This window comes from Hyaena hyaena, unplaced genomic scaffold, assembly GCF_003009895.1.
Source record: "Hyaena hyaena isolate Hyena2069 unplaced genomic scaffold, ASM300989v1 scaffold_995, whole genome shotgun sequence".
Taxonomy (NCBI): domain Eukaryota; kingdom Metazoa; phylum Chordata; class Mammalia; order Carnivora; family Hyaenidae; genus Hyaena; species Hyaena hyaena.
Window position 1 is genome coordinate 511,894 of NW_024081624.1, and position 20,037 is coordinate 531,930.

A 20,037-nucleotide genomic window follows, 5' to 3' on the forward strand; every position below is an offset into this window, starting at 1 on the left:
TTAAGGAGCACCTTCTTCAAACAACCAAGTCTTGTGGTGGCCAATTTATCTTTACTGTTTTATTGAATTCTCCCAGTAGCCTTTTTAAGTTGAGGATAATAAGTCACAGAGAGATGAAACACTTTGTCTAGTTCAATTTAGCCAGGTCTGATCTATCACTGGCTATCTATCCTTGATGACTCAGAATTATATATATTTTTATTTCTTTCAAATGGAAAGTACATTATCTGAAACCTTGGGCAAGACTCTTGATTCTCCTGTGGTTTATTTTCTCATTTTACATAAGAAGAAATGAGGTAATAAAGCTCTCCAAAGCTTACAAAACAGGTTCCTGAGAGATTGCCATATAGTGACATGGTGGTTGGTGATGCAGGGCTGGGAGCAGGGCTTCCCTGAGAACAGAGGAAGAGCTGGAAGTCCACACCCCACCCCTATAATGATTGACAGGTAAATGGTAGAGGAAGTGGTAGATAGTAACTGGAACTGGAGGGACAATCCCGTAGGGAGCTGAGCCTCCTCCACTCCCACATAAGAGTAGCAAGTTGACATACAGGGCAAACTGACATTAGTATGCCTGAGCTTTCCCCTTCCCTTTTTAGAATAAAGAACATAGGTCACAAGGGCAGCCTGCAGCAGCCAATATCCATCTAATCCTTCACATGTGCCTAGCACTATATATCAACCTATTAAATCTCTTTTAATTAATACAACAACCCTACGAAGGGTTTTGTTATCTCTGTTTTACAGAAGGGGCAAAAGTGTAAGTGTCTTGCCCAAGATCACAGAGCTGGTAGGTAAAGAAATAACCTTGCTTTTAATTACAAACACATTTGTATAATTTACATAGACTTCTGTGTGTTTTTACAAAATTGTGTACTCTGAATTTCCTTTAGCTGGGAGGCTTTCAGGTTGAGAAGCTTTAAAATAGGTCATGGGGGTGCCTGGCTCAGTTGGTGGAGCATATGACTGTTGATCTTGGGGTTGTGAATTCAAGCCCCACATTGAAGATGGAGATTACTTAAAAAAATAAAATCTTTAAAATAAGTCATGAATGCTCTGAGAAATTTAATCCCATTTTCATTAGAATTACTAGTATAAAGTTAACCCGATCTTAGAGTCTCGCCTCTTTAACCCCCAAACTGGTCCAGAACCAGTCCACAAAGAGTTGTCTTTCCATTGTCTGTCAGTTCAGGCCTTAAAAAGAGTTTGATAAATTTCATTTTGTCATGATGTATCATCTCTTGGATTTTGTTTGATAGTATTTTGTTGAGAATTTTTATGTCTATATTCATAAGAGATAACTGGTTTGTAGTTTTCTTATCTTGTCACGTTTCTGTCCAGTTGATATATCAGGGTAATGTTGGCCTTATAGACTGAATTGGGAACTTTTCATACTTCTACTTCTTAGAAGAATTTGTGAACAATTAGTGTTAATTTCTCTTTAAATATTTGGGAGAATTCATTAGTGAAGCCATCTGAGTCTGGGCTTTTCTTTGTGGAAAGATTTTTGATTATTAATTCAGTCTCTTTACTTTCTATAGGCCTATTCAGATTTTCTTTTCTTCTTTTTTTTTTTTCTTGAGTCAGTTTCAGTAGCTTGAACCTTTTTGGGAATTTGTCCATTACACTTAGGTTATCTAATTTGTTGTCATATAATTGTTCATAGTATTTCCTTATAATTCTTTGTATAAGGTTGATAGTAAGCTCCTTTCTTTCATTCCAGATTTAAGTAACTAATTTCCGTTTTTTATTTTCATTTTTTATTTATTTATTTTTTTATCAGTCTAGCTAATGGTTTGTCATTTTTTGGATCTTTTACAACAACTTAGATTTTTTTCTATTAGTTTTTTTATTTTCTATTTCATTTATTTCCACCCTTCATTATTTTCTTCTTTATGTTTGCTTTAGTCTTAGTTTGCATTTCTTTTTCTAGTTTCTTGTTAAAAGATTAAGTTATTGATTTAACACAGGCATGTACAGCTATAAATTTACCTGTATATACTGCCTTCACTGCATCTCATTTTTACTGTCATGTCCATTAATCTCAGCATACTTTATAATTTCTCTTGTGATTTCTTCTTTGACCTATTGGTTATATAGGAGTATGATGCTTAATTTCCATGTATTTATGAATTTCCCTTATTTTCTTTATTTATTGACTTCTAATTTTACTCATTTGTGGTTGGAGGACATGCTTTGTATGATTGAAATCTTTGTGAATTTATGGAGGCTTGTTTTATGACCTAGCATACAAGCTATTCTGAATAATGTTCTGTGTGTGTCTGAAAAGAATGTACATTTTGTTGGGGCACCTGGGTGGCTCAGTCGCTTAAGCATCCGACTCTTGGTTTTGGCTCAGGTCATTATCTCACGGTTTGTGAGTTTAAGCCTCACATCGGACTCTGCACTGATGGTCCGGAACTTGCTTGGGATTCTCTCCCCCCTCCCCTCCCACCTGCCCCAACCCCACTTGCTCTGTCTCTAAAAATAAATAAATAAACTTTAAAAAAATGTACATTCTGTTGTAGTTGGGTGGAGTGTTATTTAAATGTCTGTTATGTCTAGTTGGTTTATGGTGTTTTCAGGTCTTCTATTTACTTTTTAATCTTCTGCCAAGTTGTACTATCCATTTTTGAAGTCTGCAATTGTTATTATTGAATTGAGCATTTCTCCTTGCAGTTTTGTAACTTTTTACTTTAGGTTTTGTTATACGCATACATGTTTATAGCTGCCATTTATTTCTGATAAATTTACCCTTTTATCATTATAAAATGTTCTTTTGTGTTAAAGTCTATTTTGTCTGATATTAGTATAGACACTCCAGGTTTTTGGATACTACATATTCTATGCATATATCTCTTTTCTCATCCTTTTATTTTCAACTTATTTTAGTCTTTGAATGTAAAATTTGTCTACTGTAGGTTGCATATAGTTGGATCATGGTTTTTTTCCCTCCATTCTTCCAAATCCTACCTTTATATTTAACTAATAACTTATTTGTGGGATTCATGTCTGCTATTTTGCTCTTGTTTTCTACATTGTATCTTTCTTGTTACTCTGTACTTCCATTACTACCTTCATTTTTGTTATTTTCACTTTTTTTTTAAATTTTAGAAAGAGAGAGAGTGTGTGTGAGCTGGGGAAAGGGGCATAGGGAGAGCAAGAGAGAATCCCAAGCAGACTCCATGCTCAGCATGGAGGCCTGATGCAGGACTCAATCCCATGACCCTGGGATCAGGACCTAAGCCAAAATCGAGAGCTGGACTTTCAATTGACTGAGCCACCCAGGCACCCCTTTGCCATTTTCTAGTGTACCATTTTAATGCCTCCTCATTTTTAAATTCCATTTTTGAGTTATTTTCTGTCAGTTCAGAGCCAGACACTGAGCTTGATCTCATGAACCATGAGATCATGACCTGAGCCGAAATCAAGAGTCAAATGCTTAACCAATTGAGCCACCTATGCACCCCATATTTTTGTCTTTTAATAGTTTGATGTGTTAAGTGCGGATCTACTTGGAGTTTCTTGAGCTTCTTGGATGTGTACGGTTTGGTTTTAATCAAATTTGGGAATTTGTCCCTTATTTCTTCAAATAGTCTTCCTGTCCTCTCTTACCTCTCTTTCTTTTAGTTTTTTTTAGTTCTGTGAATATATTTATAATAGCTGATTTCAAGTTTTTGTCTAATAAGTCCAACATTTGAGTCCCATCTGGGACAGTTCCATTAGCTGTTTTCTTATCTTCTTGGTATGGACCATACTTTCCTATTTCTTTGCATGGTTTATAAACTTTTAAACAAATATTGGACATTTAAAATAATATAATGTGGTAACTCTGAAAATGAGACCATCCCTCCTACCAACCAGGGTTTGTTGTTGCTGTTTGTGTTTGTGGTGGTGATTGTTATTGCTGTTTATTTTCTGAACTAATTCTATAAAGACTTTCCTGAACTAATTCTGTAAAGTCTATATTGTCTGTTGTATACAGCCACTAAAGTTTTTGCTCAGTTAACATAATGATCAGCTACTGATTGGGCAGAAATATCCTTAAATGCCTTAAACTGGAAAGTCTCCCAGCCTTTGCTCAGGGTTTTTCTATGCATGTTGGGGCGTACTTTCAGCACTCTGATAGGCAGTTTTTACAACTTTTCCTTAGCCTTCATTTTCTGTTTGTACAGAATCTAAGGATAGCCAGAAATAAAAAAAATTAGGACCTTCTCAGCTCTTTCCCGGCATACTCACATCTCTGTGCACATGCATGGCCTTTTGGATTACCAGGAATATGTTGACCTTTTCAAAGTCCCTAAAGACTCCTTATTCACTAGCTTCTCCTTTAAAATTCTTTTGGTCAGCCTCTTATTTGCCCAGTTGTTATTGCTATCTTAAATAGCTGTGATGTTAAATAATTGCCATGCAATTTTTTTTTTTTTGACAAGCAGTGTTGGGAAAAGGCTATTCCACTCAGCAAGTGCTGAGTGAGGTCACAAAAGAAGCCCTGTTAGTAGAGATTTCCAGGAAGCTGCCACACAGGTCATATGGTAGCAATTCTTTGGGAATGGAGATTTTTGGGGAGTGCTAAACCTGTTCTGCCATCTCAGTGACTTCTAGGCTACTGGTGTAACAGCTGCTGTGACTGCCAAACTGTTGTGTTTCAAGACTCCTATGGGGATGGAAATAGGGCAAATTAAAGACTTCACAATGCTTTTTTTTTTTTTTTTTTTGATAGCTATTCATACTTTTTTCTTGAGAAAAGAAGAAAAATGGGATTGTTGCAAGCCTTTGGTTAATTTCCAGAATTCTGAAAAAAGCTAATTTTGACAATTTTACTGGTGCTCTTATTATCTTTATAGAGAAGTATATTTAGGGAGGTCATATCTGGCATCTTGGAAGTGCTTCTCAAGATTTTTTTTTTTTTGCAACAAAGACAATTATATGAAACTTATCCAGCAGATAAACAGAAACTTCCTACTTCCTTATGCATCAGCCCTAAGCCCCATGTCTTTTTGATTTTGTTCATGATAGCTATCTTTGGAAAAAGTCGTGTGGTGTTTTGATCCTTCATTCAATCCTGTAACTCTTAAAGAGACAGGGCCTTGAATTGTAAGTATCCCCTAAGGTTTGATAATTAAGGATTTTAATAATGTTTTCGTTACTTCAGTTTGGATTTTAGAGCGTTATTGTGTTTCACCCATTTTTAAAAAAATTTTTAAATCTAACTCCTCCTCCTTGAGTTTACTAATATGTAACCATTGCACAGAGCAAATTAGATTAATATACTTATCACTGCTTTGATGAATAGATATCTTACAGCAAAATTGACAAAGGGAGGAGTTTTCAACATAATGAATTCCCATCAGCTTCTTTTTAAATCATTAGGTTTATGGGTTTTTTTAAAGTTTATTTAATTTGAAAGAGAGAGAGAAAGGGAGAAGTAGAGAGAGGGAGAGACAGAATCCCAAGCAGGCTCTGTGCTGACAGTGTAGAGCTCGACATAGGTCTTGAACTCATGAACTGTGAGATCATGGCAGAGATCAAGAGTTGGACACTCAACTGACTGAGCCACCAAGGTGCCCCTAGATTTATGTTTTAATTAAAAAAAATCTGACATAAAAACTCATTATGAAGGAGCAGTCAAGATGTTTGCCAAGTCTTTTGATGAACATTAGAATATTGTAAATTTTTTTTGATTCTTAATTAACATGTTATCATTTTTCAGCTTTGAGCCATCCTCTGAGTTCATGCCTCTTCTCTTTTCTTCAAATCTCTAGCCTTGCTGTCTAAGATTTAGAGAATTTCCTTATATTATACACTCAGATCTGACAGCATAACCTTTGCGCCTTGTCTTATTCCTCATTATCTTCTCCACTCAACCAAACATGTTTCATATTTTTATGTAGTCAAATTTATCTATTTTTCAATTTAGGTCTCTGGGTTTCATGCTGTACTTAGGCAAAATGAAGTTTTTCTTCTGTATTTTCTTCCAGAGTCTTCATAGTTTCATTTTAAATAATTGATCCAACTAGAATTTATTGTGGTCTAAGGAGTGAGGTAAGGATTAACTTTGTTTTCCCAAAAGGTTTTCCAGGTGACTCAATTCTATCATGAAATAGTTTTATCTTTTCCCAATGTATAGATAATGCAACTTTTTACAAACGAAATTCTTATATGTACTTTAGCCTTGATTATGTTTCATTTATCAACTTATCTATTTTGACAGAGATCCCAATTATTGTTGCTATTAAAATCTGGTAGAACTCTTAGTTTACTGTCAAGGTGGATCCAGGTTTTGTGTGACCTAATGCTGATATAGTTTAAGAAAAAGAATACAAAATCACAAAAAAATGGTACAAAAAAGGATATTGATTTAGAAAGAGAAGAAATCATCACAAATCACAGAATTTTGAAAAATGATTAATTACTGCAAACATCATAACAGCTGGAAAAAAATCAAGATTTTTATTTGTTGCCTCTCACCTTTCTGTAATAATTCCCCTTATATTTTGGCTATGTACTTTTTGATTGTCTCTTCATATCAAATAATTTTATAATTTTCTGTATAGAGAAAGAAAAATAATTCAGTCTTTTTTCTATCATTTATTTTTTAAATAATTGAAACATTTTTATAATTGAAGTTTATGATTTCTTATAATTGAAATAAATTTCTTTCACCTTTACACCTTATCATTGGTAATGTCATGTAAATTGGGAGAACTTCAAGTTTGGCTTCCCAACTTCTATAAACCTCTACAAAATTTAATATATGAATTGTAAGATCTAAGGCATTTAGTGTTTTTTTCTCCATGACTAATATTATGTATTTATTGAAATGATGGCATTCGTTAACAAATATGCTGTTAATATCACCATCATATTGTACTTTTATGTCCTGAATCAGAGGGAGTTGGCATAATAGAGAGTAAAATATTTTTAGAAGCTATTCCCATACTGAGATGGCTAATGTATACTTTATACACTGAAGTGACTAAATACCACATAAATATATCCAATTACATCTAAACTAAATGAATCTTCCAGTCAACTTCCTCTTAGCTGGTTCTCAAAATTCCCATGTCCTCTCTGGTACTATCCATCACAAGGGAAAGTATGGTGAAGAGGGAGCTGGAATGAAAAGAGACAGAGGTCTTGGGGCACCTGGGCAGCTTAGTTGGTTGTGTCTGACTCTTAATCTTGGCTCAGGTCATGATCTCACAGTTCTTGAGTTCCAGGCCTGCTTCAGGCTCTGTGCTGACATCATGGAGCCTGCTTGGAATTCTGTCTCTTCCTGTCTTTCTGCTCCACCCCCCTCCACTTGCTTATGTGCTTTCTCTTTCTCAAAATAAATAAATAAACATTTAAAAAAGAGATAAATGTCCTAACCAATTGCAGTTAAAATACCTTACATGTGAAATTTTAACAAAAACATATGAGCATATAAATACATTGCTAGACCCCTCCCAGGGCCTTGAAAGTGATCCATGCAGGTGTGGAACCCTGAGGTTTAAGCTTTATTGGCTTTATAGTAAATCCATCTCCATACATTACTCTTCTGTTTTCAATAAATCTCTGAGCTGTTCTCATTTGTTTATTTTTTCCAAAGAGCTTAAGAATAATTTTTATCCAGTTCACAAAAATCTTATTTGGTATTTGATTAGTGTATCAGTTAAAGGAGAGAACCCACACAGTGATTTGAATTGGTAAAGTTTAATACAAACAATTATTAATTTCAACAGAGGATTAGAACAACAAGGAATTGACTAGTAAGAGTAAACAAAATTCTAAGGAATATAGGAATAGCAGATACAAGGCACAGCCATCACTCCTACACTGAGGTGTCCAAGGAAGAGCACCCGGCTGAGATACAGATGTAGGTAGAGACTGGCTTACTGGACAGTAGAGAGGTTGCTTTCCTGCTGAGCTGGTGGGACTTGCTGGAAGTATGCCCCACAACGTGCCAGGAAAAGCTTTTCATTGGAAAGTGAACAGAATCTCCTAAGGGCAATGGGAGTAGGAATTGCCTTTAGGAGATTCTGGTGGCTGTGCACTGAAGGAGCTAGGTTTTGGAGAAGCTGTATGCACGACAGGAGTCTGGAGAGTAAGCACAAGGGAACCAGGAAGCAAAACCTCTTTTCCTTCTACAGTTTCTCTTTGACAGAGTACACTCTACTGTTTAGCTGGCAAAGGAAAAATAAAATTTAAAGGGCCCAGATCCATTTTTTGTAGAGCAGCAAAGGAATAATGAATTTGGACAAGAGGTAATTAATTGCTATCTGATAATTGATAATGTATTCATACATTCATTTAGGGAAAACATATTTTTATCTAAGAAAAAGGTATGGTGTTCCAGTTGCTCAAGATTTTTCTTAGTAGATTTTTCTAGTTTAAAAAATACATGAGTATTATAAGCTTATATTTTCCCAAGTATTATGCTCATTTTGTTGTTGCTACTGGGAATGAGATATTTTTCCATTATATATATATTTTTTTAATTTTTAAAATTTATTTCTAGAAGACAGAGAGAGAGACAGCGTGAGCAGGGGAGGGTCAGAGAGAGAGGGAGTCACAGACTCTGAAACAGGCTCCAGGCTCTGAGCTGGCAGTCAGCACAGAGCCTGACGCAGGGCCTGAACCCACGAACTGCGAGATCATGACCCAAGCGAAAGTCGGACGCTTAACCGACTAAGCCACCCAGGCGCCCCCATTATATTTTTTGACCATTGTTTAAGCTGTTGATTTTTGTATCTTAATATTGCTGTGACAATCTTATTAGTTTATCTTAGTATCCCTAATGTTTTTTTCTTCAGTTGATTCTCTTGGTTTTCCATATGTAAAATTTTATTATCTGAAAGTAATGAAAAGTTTTTGGTTTTTTTTCCAGATTTCTAGGAGCTTTATATAATTTTAAGATGCTTATATTAATAACATATCTACATAATATAATCTAAGATGGTTTTATATTACTTATTGGATAATACTTCCCATGTAATTTAATATATCAAATAAGTCTAATTAGTTTAATTTCTTACACACAGAAAAATTTTTTTCTGAAATGTTCTATGGGTCTGCTGGCAATTTTCAGTTAGATTTTGGTCAAAAGACCTTTTTTCCCCCCACTTTGGATAATCTTTTTTTTCTTTTTTAGATTTTATTTAAAATACATACTAAAATACTAGTTTCAGGTGTACAGTTTAGTGGTTCAACACTTAATACAACACCTGGTGCTCATCACAAATGCATTCTTTAATCACCATCACCTATTTTACCTATCCCTCTGCCCACCTCCCCTCTGGAAACTATCAGTTTGTTCTTTATAGTTAAGAGTCTGTTTCTTGGTTTATATCTCTTTTTCCTCCTGTGATTGTTTTGTTTCTTAAATTCCATCTATAAATGAAATCATATGGTATTAGCACAGCCTCTGTATCTTAGCAGTTGGAGTCAAGTTTGAAAGCCTTTCTTCCCTTTGCCCCTTCTTATTCTGACCCTGGCCTCTATGGCTTCCTCTTTGACAATTGGTTTGCTTCCTCATGTATGCCCCTCACTTCAGTTTCTGAAAGGAGAAGAAAGCTAAAAGGCCAAGCGCTCCCACTTTGTACCATAGGTTCATAGCCCTTTTTTCCATGCTCATTCCCTCCAGATTGTCTGCTTATGGACACATGGAACTACCAGCGCAGTTCAATTTGTTTAGATTAATCTCTATCAACATCAAAACCCTAACTACCTAGTTTGATATTTGCACTTGGTGATACCCTGTGTCTGAGGTCAGCAGGAAAATAGCAATCTCTTCTAACGGTCTTTTTTTTTTTTTTTTTAATCACACCAACATCATAAGAAAGCCTTTCTGGTGACAAGATCTGTTATAGGTAAATCTTAGGTCTGTGTGAATGCCTAGTGTAATGGAGAGTCTCAAAAGAAAAAAGTTAACTTTCTCACTCTTGTGCAATTTCTGAGTTCTCTACTTTGTGTGAGTTTGCATTCCGCATTGATCGGATGATTGGAAATCCCTACCTGGAATATGAAGCAATTTTCTACCATGAGGTCAGATAAATCATTCTGTGTTTATTTAACCTTATCTCTTACTGGGAATGGATTTTAAATTACCCATAAGTGAATAACAAAGTAAAACTCCTTATCAATTTTAATTGGGAAACATGATCAAATTTGTCTCACAGAGTCAATATCCTTTTTTCCTTTGGGTGCTTCAGTGCTGCTTTGTTATGGCAACTGTTGACTAGGAGTGAAGTTTTAGTGTTGGTGAGCATGGCCTCTACTGACCTAGTATGATTTTAGGGGCCCAAGGACTCAGAGAATTTTCTAGATAGCCTGGAAGGGAAGGTGCTGTTCCCATTGGCCTCTGTGTTTCTCCTTGCTTATCTTGCTTCTCCCTCTTTTGAGTTCTCCTGAATGACATTATTCTTTGTCCTTAGTGCTCTCCTCCCTGTTTTGACTTGTTTCCCCTCTGCTTGCTGAATAATCTTTCACATTTTCCTGAGTTCATTGCCTGGCTGACTGGCCAGGAACCTCATCAGCAGAAAGCACCAAAACAGCCTTTTCATTAAAAGTCTTAAAAACATAACATGAGGGGGACTGAGGTTTTAAAGTTGAGTGCAGACATAGACTGCACAAATTCTTGTTGCCATGGATGTGGAGCTTCAGTTGTTTTTCTGATTTTGTGTGTATGTGTGTGTGTGTGTAAGTGTCTGTGAGTAGAGTCTGTGTTTTATGCTCTTTTTTGTTTTGTTTTTAAAATATTTTAAATGTTTATTTTTGAGAGAGAGAGAGAGACAGAGTGCAAGTGAGGGGAGGGGCAGAGAGAAAGGGAGACACAGAATCTGAAGCAGGCTCCAGGCTCTGAGCTGTCAGCACAGAGCCTGCCACGGAGCTTGAACCCACAAACCGTGACATCGTGACCTGAGCCAGAGTCAGATGCTCAACCGATTGGGCCACTCAGATGCCCCTGCTCTTTTTTTTTTTCATGTTTATTTATTTTGAGAGAGAGAGCGAGCGAGTGAGCAAGCAGGGGAGGGACAGAGGGAGAGAGAAAGAATCTTAAGCAGGCTCCACACCCTGCATGGAGCCTGACAGGGGGCTCAATCCCATGACCCTGGGATCATGACCTGAGCTGAAAGCAAGAGTCAGTCGCCTTAATCAACTGAACTACCTAGGCGCCCATCTTATGCTCTTTTTGCATTCATTTGTTCACTCATTCGTTCTCACTTATCTTTTAAAAGATTTCAAAATATTTGTTTAAACAAGTTTATTTTTTTAATGCTTATTTATTTTTGAGAGGGCAAGTGGGGGAGGGGCGAAGAGAGAGGGAGACACAGAATCATAAGCAGACTCCAGACTCCTAGCTGTCAGTACAGAGCCTGACACGGGGCTCGAACCCACAAAAAAGATCACGAGCTGAACCAAAGTCAGATGCTTAAGTGACTGAGCCACTGAGGTGCCCCTAAATAATTTTTTTATTACTCTTGGCATTAAAACTGATGGTCAGGCACTCCACCGTGGTTCAACTGTGTTGATTATCAAATATGGAAATGCTTCTGTACTCAATAGCAAATAGCTGTTGCCACAGACCCCAGCTGAGTGCTCCTGTGCTGCTAAGGAGTCCCCTAGAGCTTCCCACAATCCAGCTCCTAGAGGGTTCAGACCTGTCACAGCTGGGGGCAGAATCCTCTGGGATCCTGTTTTGGTGTCCCCCGTGTGCCCCTACTGTGATTACTACATATTTTGGTTATCACCTTCTGAAAATAATAGCCTTAACCTGGAGACTACATGGCTGTTCAGCCACAAGAATTTTGCAGGAAATACAAGGAATCCCTGAAGAGTAAGAACAGATACCACAAAATCTTGGTACAAATGTTCACGCACTTTTCTCATAAGGATGAACTCAGTGATAACTTAGGTGGTGACAGTATGGACCCAGGTATCTTGCTGAAGTGTGAGCTCTCTGTCTAGAAGCAGACTTGAATGATCTCCCAGGTCCCTACCAAGCAAATGATACTTCAGAAGTAGGAAACATTGCAAATTCTCCCACAAAGCGCAGAGCTAGTGCATTACAGCAGACCAATGAGAGCTAAGGTAAAGAACCAGGCGCTACCTGAAGGCCTCTGTTTGCCAGTCCTGAGTTTACACACATGGCTGCAAGAAACAACTGAATGTAGCATAAGCCTGCGATTTGGAGATTTTATCCTGAAACACTGCTCATCCATGGCCACCAAGGGAACATGGGATGAAATGACAAGGATGTGTGTGGGTATCAGGACGTTTAGGAGGAAGTGGTTTGATTTTGTGAATCAGCAGTTGAGCTTTGTAAGTACAATGATGACAGTGAAGGGAGGATTTATTTTCTGGGATACACTGAAGTGGAAAAAGTCCTTAGTGTCCCGAAACTGATGAGACAGCTATGTCTATGGGTCACTCCAGAGGGCCATACATGTCTAGCTCTGCCGGCTCTCTGGACTTTGGAGTTCAAGTACAGTGGCTCCAGTAGCCCATGGTTAGTCTTCTGAAGGTGGTTGCAGGGGAGAGAGAGCCTGGGAGTGAAGGAAGCAGAAGCGGAGAGAGGGCCACAAAGAGCTGGCCACAGAGACTCCAGGAGATCTGGGGAAAATGTCAGTGTGGCTTCCGCGGTGACTTCTTGTAAGTTAGCAATTTCAGCAACTTACAAATTCAGTCACTTCTTGAATGAAGCTAACTTCATTCAAGGTAACTTTAATGTGCTTCAGTTTTCTCCTCTGTAAGATGGGAATTATAGTATTTCCCCTTGTATCTTTTCTTAGTAATTGTAAATTATGTGGTTGGCCATGACAAGTGTCAGTGATGATTTTTTTTCCTAGGGGCCCAGGTAGCAAAGTAGCTCTTGGGTAGGGAAACATCCAGGCCTGCAGCATGAGACCTCCTTAATCCCACATGCCCTCTGACCAAATCTGGTTGGGTTTTGTACCTTAAAATTAAAAAAAAAAAAAAAGCTAAAATCCCAGGAAAATTGAAAGAATAATAAACACCCATACACTGTCCCCTTAGATTTACCAGCTATGGGCATCTTGCCCCCCCCCCCCACTTTCCTTTGTAAACCATCTGAAAGTACTATGAAGGTATGACACTTTAATCCTATATGATTCTAAATAAAACATTTCCTATAAACAAAGACATTTATCACTTTTCTATTCAGTATCATTTCCATAGCTAAAGAAACATTAACTCAATATATCCAACACAGAGTCAAATAAAATTTTCTAAATTGTTTCCAGTGTGTCATTAGAGTTAAAGTTAATGCATTGCATTTGCCTGCTGTTTCTTTAGTAGACTTCAGTATAGAGCAGCCTCCCCTAATCCCTCTTTCTTATGGAATCTTTCAAGTGTCCCAGCCAGATGTCTTACAAAGCCCTCCATGGGGTCCTGTCACTGTTACTTGTTGGGTTGTATTTCTGAGTCAGCCTTTCTAGTTCTGGTCTTATGAGCGATGGGACTGGCTTTGATATTGTAGCCTCAGGATCTTGCTAGATGTTTGGAGTAAGCACTTAGAGAACTAAGAGTAAATCTTTGTACACATTTGAAGGCCTAGCCTCATTAATATGCCTCTGAAAGTTTCCAAGTTCATTTAGTCCCTACTTACCAACACTTTAAACTGTGTTTACCCCAAAATCAGTCACACTTGACCTGACATGACCTCTAGGATCAGTTCTAAAGCATGAAGCAGAAAAGAACAGGGGTGTTTGATTCGTTGTATCTCTGCATTGATGATGTAGGCTCATTCTTTTTTTTTTTTTTTTTTGATAGTTTATTGTCAAGTTGGTTTCCATATAACACCCAGTGCTCATCCCCACAAGTGCCCTCCTTCATGCCCATCACCCCCCTTCTCCTCCCCCCACCCCCATCAGCCCTCAGTTTGTTCTCAGCATTCAAGAGTCTCTCATGCTTTGCCTCCCTCCCTCTCCCCAACTAGTTTTCCCCTTCTTCTTCCCCATGGTCCTCTGTTAAGTTCCTCCTAATCCACCTATACGTGCAAGCATATGGTATCTGTCCTTCTCTGCCTGGCTTATTTTGCTCAGCATAACACCATCAAGTTCCATCCATGTTGCTACACATGGCCAGATTTCATTCTTTCTCATTGCCATGTAGTATTCCATTGTATAGATAAACCACATCTTCTTGATCCATTTGTCCGTTGATGGACACTTAGGCTTTTTCCATGTTTTGGCTATTGTTGAGAGTCCTGCTATGAACATTGGGGTACATGTGGCCCTATGCATCAGCACTCCTGGATCCCTTGGGCAAATTCCTAACGGTGCTATTGCTGGGTCATAGGGGAGTTCTATTGTTAATTTTTTGAGGAACATCCATAGGGGTTTTCCAAAGGGGCTGCACCAGTTTATACTCCCACCAGCAGTGTAGGAAGGTGTCCATTTCTCCACATCCTCGCCAGCATCTATAGTCTCCTGATTTGCTCATTTTAGCCACTCTGACCAGCATGAGGTGGTATCTCAGTGTGGTTTTGATTTGTATTTCCCTGATGATGAGGGACACTGAGCATTGTTTCATGTGTCTGTTGGCCATCTGGATGTAGAAGTGTCTGTTCATATCTTCTGCCATTTCTTCACTGGATTATTTGTTTTTTGGGCGTGGAGTTTGGTGAGTTCCTTATAGATTTTGGATACTAGCCCTTTATCTGATATGTCATTTGCAACTATCTTTTCCCATTCTGTCGGTTGCCTATTAGTTTTATTGATTGTTTCCTTTCGTAGGCTCATTCTTAAGGCACAAAATAAAGTGGAGGTTGAATGCAGATTTGGAAGATTTGTTGCTTCTGTCTTGGGAATTTATGAAGAAATGTCCCTCTAGTTTTCCTGCAACAGACGTCCTGTCAGCTATTAAGTGGCCTAATACTTTGAGTTGTGAAGTGTCAGGTGAGTGGAGTGGCAGAGAAGTGGGTTATCATTGCCACAAGCCACTCCAGCATTTATATACCTCCTCTCTTTTCTCTATAGATCTGTAATCATGGAGACAGAAGGGATCCTTTTACATATGAGGAAACAGAGGCCAAGAGAGAGGAAGTGGTTTGCCCAACTGCCACTCAGTTTGCTTCAGGCAGACCTGGGATGAAAATCCCTCTCTTAAATCTGGTCCTATGCTTTTCTATGAGCCGCAATGGTGGAGTCATTAGATTTTGTATTTAGATGCCTGATGAAATGGTTTTGAAATGGCAAGTGCTGGGGAAGAAGAGAACATGAGTGATTCAGCAAATGTGGGAGAATCTCAGAGTGGTTAAAAATCAGAGCACAGTGTTCTGCTGCCATGTCCTTGAATCTTGAGACATGGCAAATGTGGCATTCTCTACGAAAAGGCAGAGCGCTTTGCTTCTTTCTGGTCTGCCAAAACCATAGTTTTTTGACCTTCAGAGTTTGAACCATGATACTATGTATGTGGGGTAAGTAATTTTTTCTTGGATTTTCATAATGGATTGTTTGTCTTTTAAATTGCAAGCTGAATCACGGTCTTTTTTTTATAGGCCTTTTCCTTCTGAAGTAATTTTGCAAAAATCTCTTGCTTCTTCTTCCACAGGCATATAAATACCCTTTGTAATTACCAGGTGTCTGTCTTCACCTGTCTATTATAGAGGGAGTTTTCAGAAGTTCCAATTATATATACCAAATTTCATATCATGGCCTAGATTGTACTTTGATCTTAAAAATAGAATTTAAGGTAGTTTTTCTGAACCAAGTTGCAAATACTGCAGTGCTTTTATTTTTTTGTATGTAAATTAATCTGTTCAACTAACTTTCCTCTTTTCCCTTAAATAATGTATTTTTAGTTCTCTACAGAAAGAAAGGAAGGAAAGAGAGAAGGAAAGAAGGCAACAGAAAACTTACCATCAGTCATCTATACTTAGTGACTGTTAAGGTCTTTGATCAATTGTCTAGGGTGTGTATTTTTTAAGCTCCTTTCAATGTTTGTGAAAATCTTCTCCAGAAATAGTAAAGGAAGAGAGACTCAGTAAGATGCATATCTGTATCAGTGAGTTTGGGCTGAAGTAACAGAAGCAAACAAAAAATAAACCTTTAGACTGCTTTAAATAATAAAATTTACTAGTTTATATAACAAGAAATCTAAAAATGAGTTGGCCTGCAGGGTGCGGTGATCTTGTGACTTGGTGATGTCATTAGGGACCTAGGTTCTTTCTATCTTACCCTTCTGCTAGCAACAGTATCAGTTTGTTCTGAGGCTGAGTGTTCTTGGGATCAAAATATGCTCGTCAGTAGCAATTGGAGCCATAAGAACCTTTGTTCAGGTTTAGTTTGAAAGAGAGATCTTTTCCCGTGGTTATCTCTAGTGCCTAGAAAACTTTCCAGATTTCAGAAAAAGTCCCCTCATATCATAGTAACCTAATTTGAATCATGTGCCTGTTTTTGAACCAGTTGATGTCATGAGGGGAGGGTCACGCTTAGATCTAGTATCCTCAGGTAGGTTCCCCAGGAGGCAAACTCTGAGTAGTTTATGTGTAGGAGGTTTATTGCAGAGTGCCCTTTGATCAATGCTTGTTGTGGAGTGAACGAAGTAGGATTGGACAAAGGCAGGAGTTAAATGACAAACTCAGTTCCATAGGGAACTCTTGAGCTAAGTTTGCCCTTCAGAGTTGTCCTTCCTTGCATTAAGACTGCCCAGTTTTGTACTTTCATCTTGACCAGTCACTGGATGTCAGGTAATTCCAGGCTATGATGTGGCCTTGGGCAAAATATCTTTCTTTGGCTTACCTTTCCAGGGCAATTCCTAGAGAAGGACTCAGCTGACAGTCATCAGTACCAACACTGTTGGCTGCTGAGGGGATGGATGTTTCAGTTCTGAAGTTGGGGGAGAGTGGGGGAGAGTTGGGGGGAGATTGGAGCAGGACAACACAGCTTACATTTCATTTCATTTCTTGACCATTTGGACCCACATTCTTTGTATAATATGTTCTGGGAACAGTTCCTTCAGGATTCTGGTTAGTTTGTGTTCCTGGAACTTAAAAAAAGAAGGTTACCAGTCAGGATGAATTATTGCCTCTTTGAGCATGGAAGGAATTGAATAAAGTCAGCTTGCCAAAAACTGGCTGATTAGTCTCTTCAAAGGATGGTGCTTACTGCCCCTCTTCATCTGTAGTAGCAGGAAGATAAGGAAAGAATATCCGAATTTGAAGAACACCAATATCCAAATTTGAGTTTACTGTATTCTTTCCCTATGTTATCTTCAGCCTGATCTTAGCACAGTCTAAATCCAAAAGTAAGCATTAAGGAACAGATAGACCCCCACCCACCGCAGAAAATCTCTTTAGTTCTGGCTTGAGGAGCAGAAAGAAGAACTCTTAAAGATCAGAGACTGAGAGAATCACCCATTTTTTACCTTCTTTTTCTCCATTCACTTTTATTCCAGGCTTCAGGCAATCTTGTGGTGGGGGTAGAGGGGGTAACAGCAAGATAATGTGGAAAACGATTGGAGCCAACATTCTTAGGGAAGAGAACCTTCATTTTTCATTTGGTGGTGGAACAGGTCCAAGAGGTAGGGCCAAATACTTCTGCATTCCTTCCTTTTTTTTTTTTTTAATCTTCTCTCTGTCCTCTGTCATTTAGACCCCAGATGTGACTCAGTCACAAATGTGATTTTTTGCCGATGGACTGAAAAAGGGGGCTTGAGGAACCAGGGAAGAAGTACCAGGGAAATAGCAAAGAAGGAAGAGCTCAGGAGATGGATCCCATAAAACTGTTTGTGACTAACTGGGCTAATATCCATGCACATTGGACATGCTCCTAATTAGCATTCCAAAGACTATGAGAACAGAGCTAACAGATAGGTTTCCTCCCAGGTCCCAGATTAATCACTGGGTGATACACTCACAGTACAGATCTGAAAGCACTTAAAGCCTTTGAAACCTGAACTGAAATTGTAAACATAGGACATAGAAAGTTAGTTGGAACTTATGATTTGAACTTAACCAGGTCAAATGCCTTGCTTACACATCAAGATTCTCCCATAGGATCTGGGGTTTCTGAAAATATCCAGAATACAACCCAAAATTACTCAACCTATGAGGAACTATGAAACTCTGAACTTGTTTGGGAAAAAATTATCAATAGATGCCAAGGATAATAAAACACAGATATTGGAATTATTTGATAAAGACTTTAAAACAAGTATTAAAAAATGCTCAATAGTGAATACCTTTTGAAGTGAGGTTAAAATAGAAATAGAAGGTATATAGAAGAATAAAATGGAAATTTTAGAACTAAAAAAACACAATAACCAAAATTAAAAATTCACTGGAAGGACTCAATAGCAGAATGAAGATGACAAAGGAAAGGGATAGTGAACTTGGTGCCAACTTAATGGAAATGATCCAATATGAAAAACAGGGAAAAGATGGAAAAAAGTACGGAACAGACCATCAGAGTACTATGGGACAACAAAAGGTTCAATATTTGTGTCATAAGACCCCAGAGGACAGAGAAAGAATGTGGTGCTGAAAAAAGGTTTGAAGAAATAATGTCTGGAAACTTCACATATTTGGAGAAAGACAATTAAAAATTTCAGAAGTAGAGAAAACCCCAAATAGGATAAAATCAAAGAAATCAATGCCCATACGCATTGCACTTAAATTTCTGAAATATCAAAGACAAAGAAGAATTCTTGAAACCCCTAGATAACAATCTGTTATCTGTAGAAGAACGATGATTCAATGATAGTGATTTTCTTATCAAAAACCATAGAAGTTGAAAGGAAGTAGAACATTTTTCAAGTGCCAAAAGAAAAGAATTGTCAGTCCATGATTCTGTTTACAGCAAAAATATTTTTCAGAAATGAAGTAAAATACAGGAATCCTCAGATGAAGAAAAACCAGCAAACCTGCTTTGAAATATTTGCTTAAGGGAACTCTACAGATGAAAGGGGAATAATACAAGAAACTTGGTACATCAAAATGAGAAACAGCAATTGATAAATATTTGGATAAGTAGACTATTCTCCTCCTGAGTTCTTTAATAAAATATGTTTTATTGTTGAAAGCAAAAGTACAACATTGGTGAAATTTTCAGCATATGTACATATAATGTTTAAGACTTCAATTGAAGTGGCAAAATACTGATTCTAAGTAGATTGTGAAAAATTAAGCATGCCTTTTGTAATTTTTACAGCAACCACCAAAAAAATTATATGAAGAAATACTATTATAATAATAGGTACAGTAAAACCTTGGATTGCAAGTAACTTGTTCTGCGAATATTCCATAAGTATTCTGCTAGTATTCTTGTATTTGCAAGACAAGCAAACTTTTCTAATAAATTATAATTTGATAAATAAGCAATGCCTTGCAATATGAGTAATATGTGATGCCGAATGTCACATCATCACAACTGAGCCAAGTTTCTTCTTTCTCTTCATGTGGGATTGTGAGTGATCATCTTCCATGTTCAGATGCTTGGTCTCAGGCCACGGTGTTTGGCAGAAATCAATGATTTTTCAGAATGTTGAAAGGTGCCAATAACTGGCACTGCTGTATTTTTTGTCACTTCAAAGCACCTATAGGCAGTCATTTGCTTTTCCTTACAAGGGTAAACTTCAGAATGCTTTGCTTCATTCTAGGTCAGGCTGCCTACAGATGTAGGCCCTTTCCTGTGCTGCCTTATTTCCATACATTAAATACAGTATATGACAAAAGTTTATTAATATTGTACTATAGTCAAAATCTGTGTGAGCATATACAATGGCCCCCAAACAGAAAAAGGTTGAAAAGAAAGGTGGTAAGAAGAAGGAGATGATTACGGTGGAAGTTAAAGAAGGAAATCAGTGAGAAGTACGAAAGAAGTGTGTGAGTGATTGAAGTTGCAAGATTTTATAAGAAGTCTACATTAACTGTTTGCACAATATTAAAGAAGAAAGAAGAAATAAGGGGGCTAGATGCAGCAAAAGGAGTCATGAGAACATCAAAGCAATGGCCACGTGTTCTGGAAGATGTAGATAAGTTGCTTCTGGTTTGGATAAGTGAGAAGCAACTAGCAGCTGATACTGTGTCTG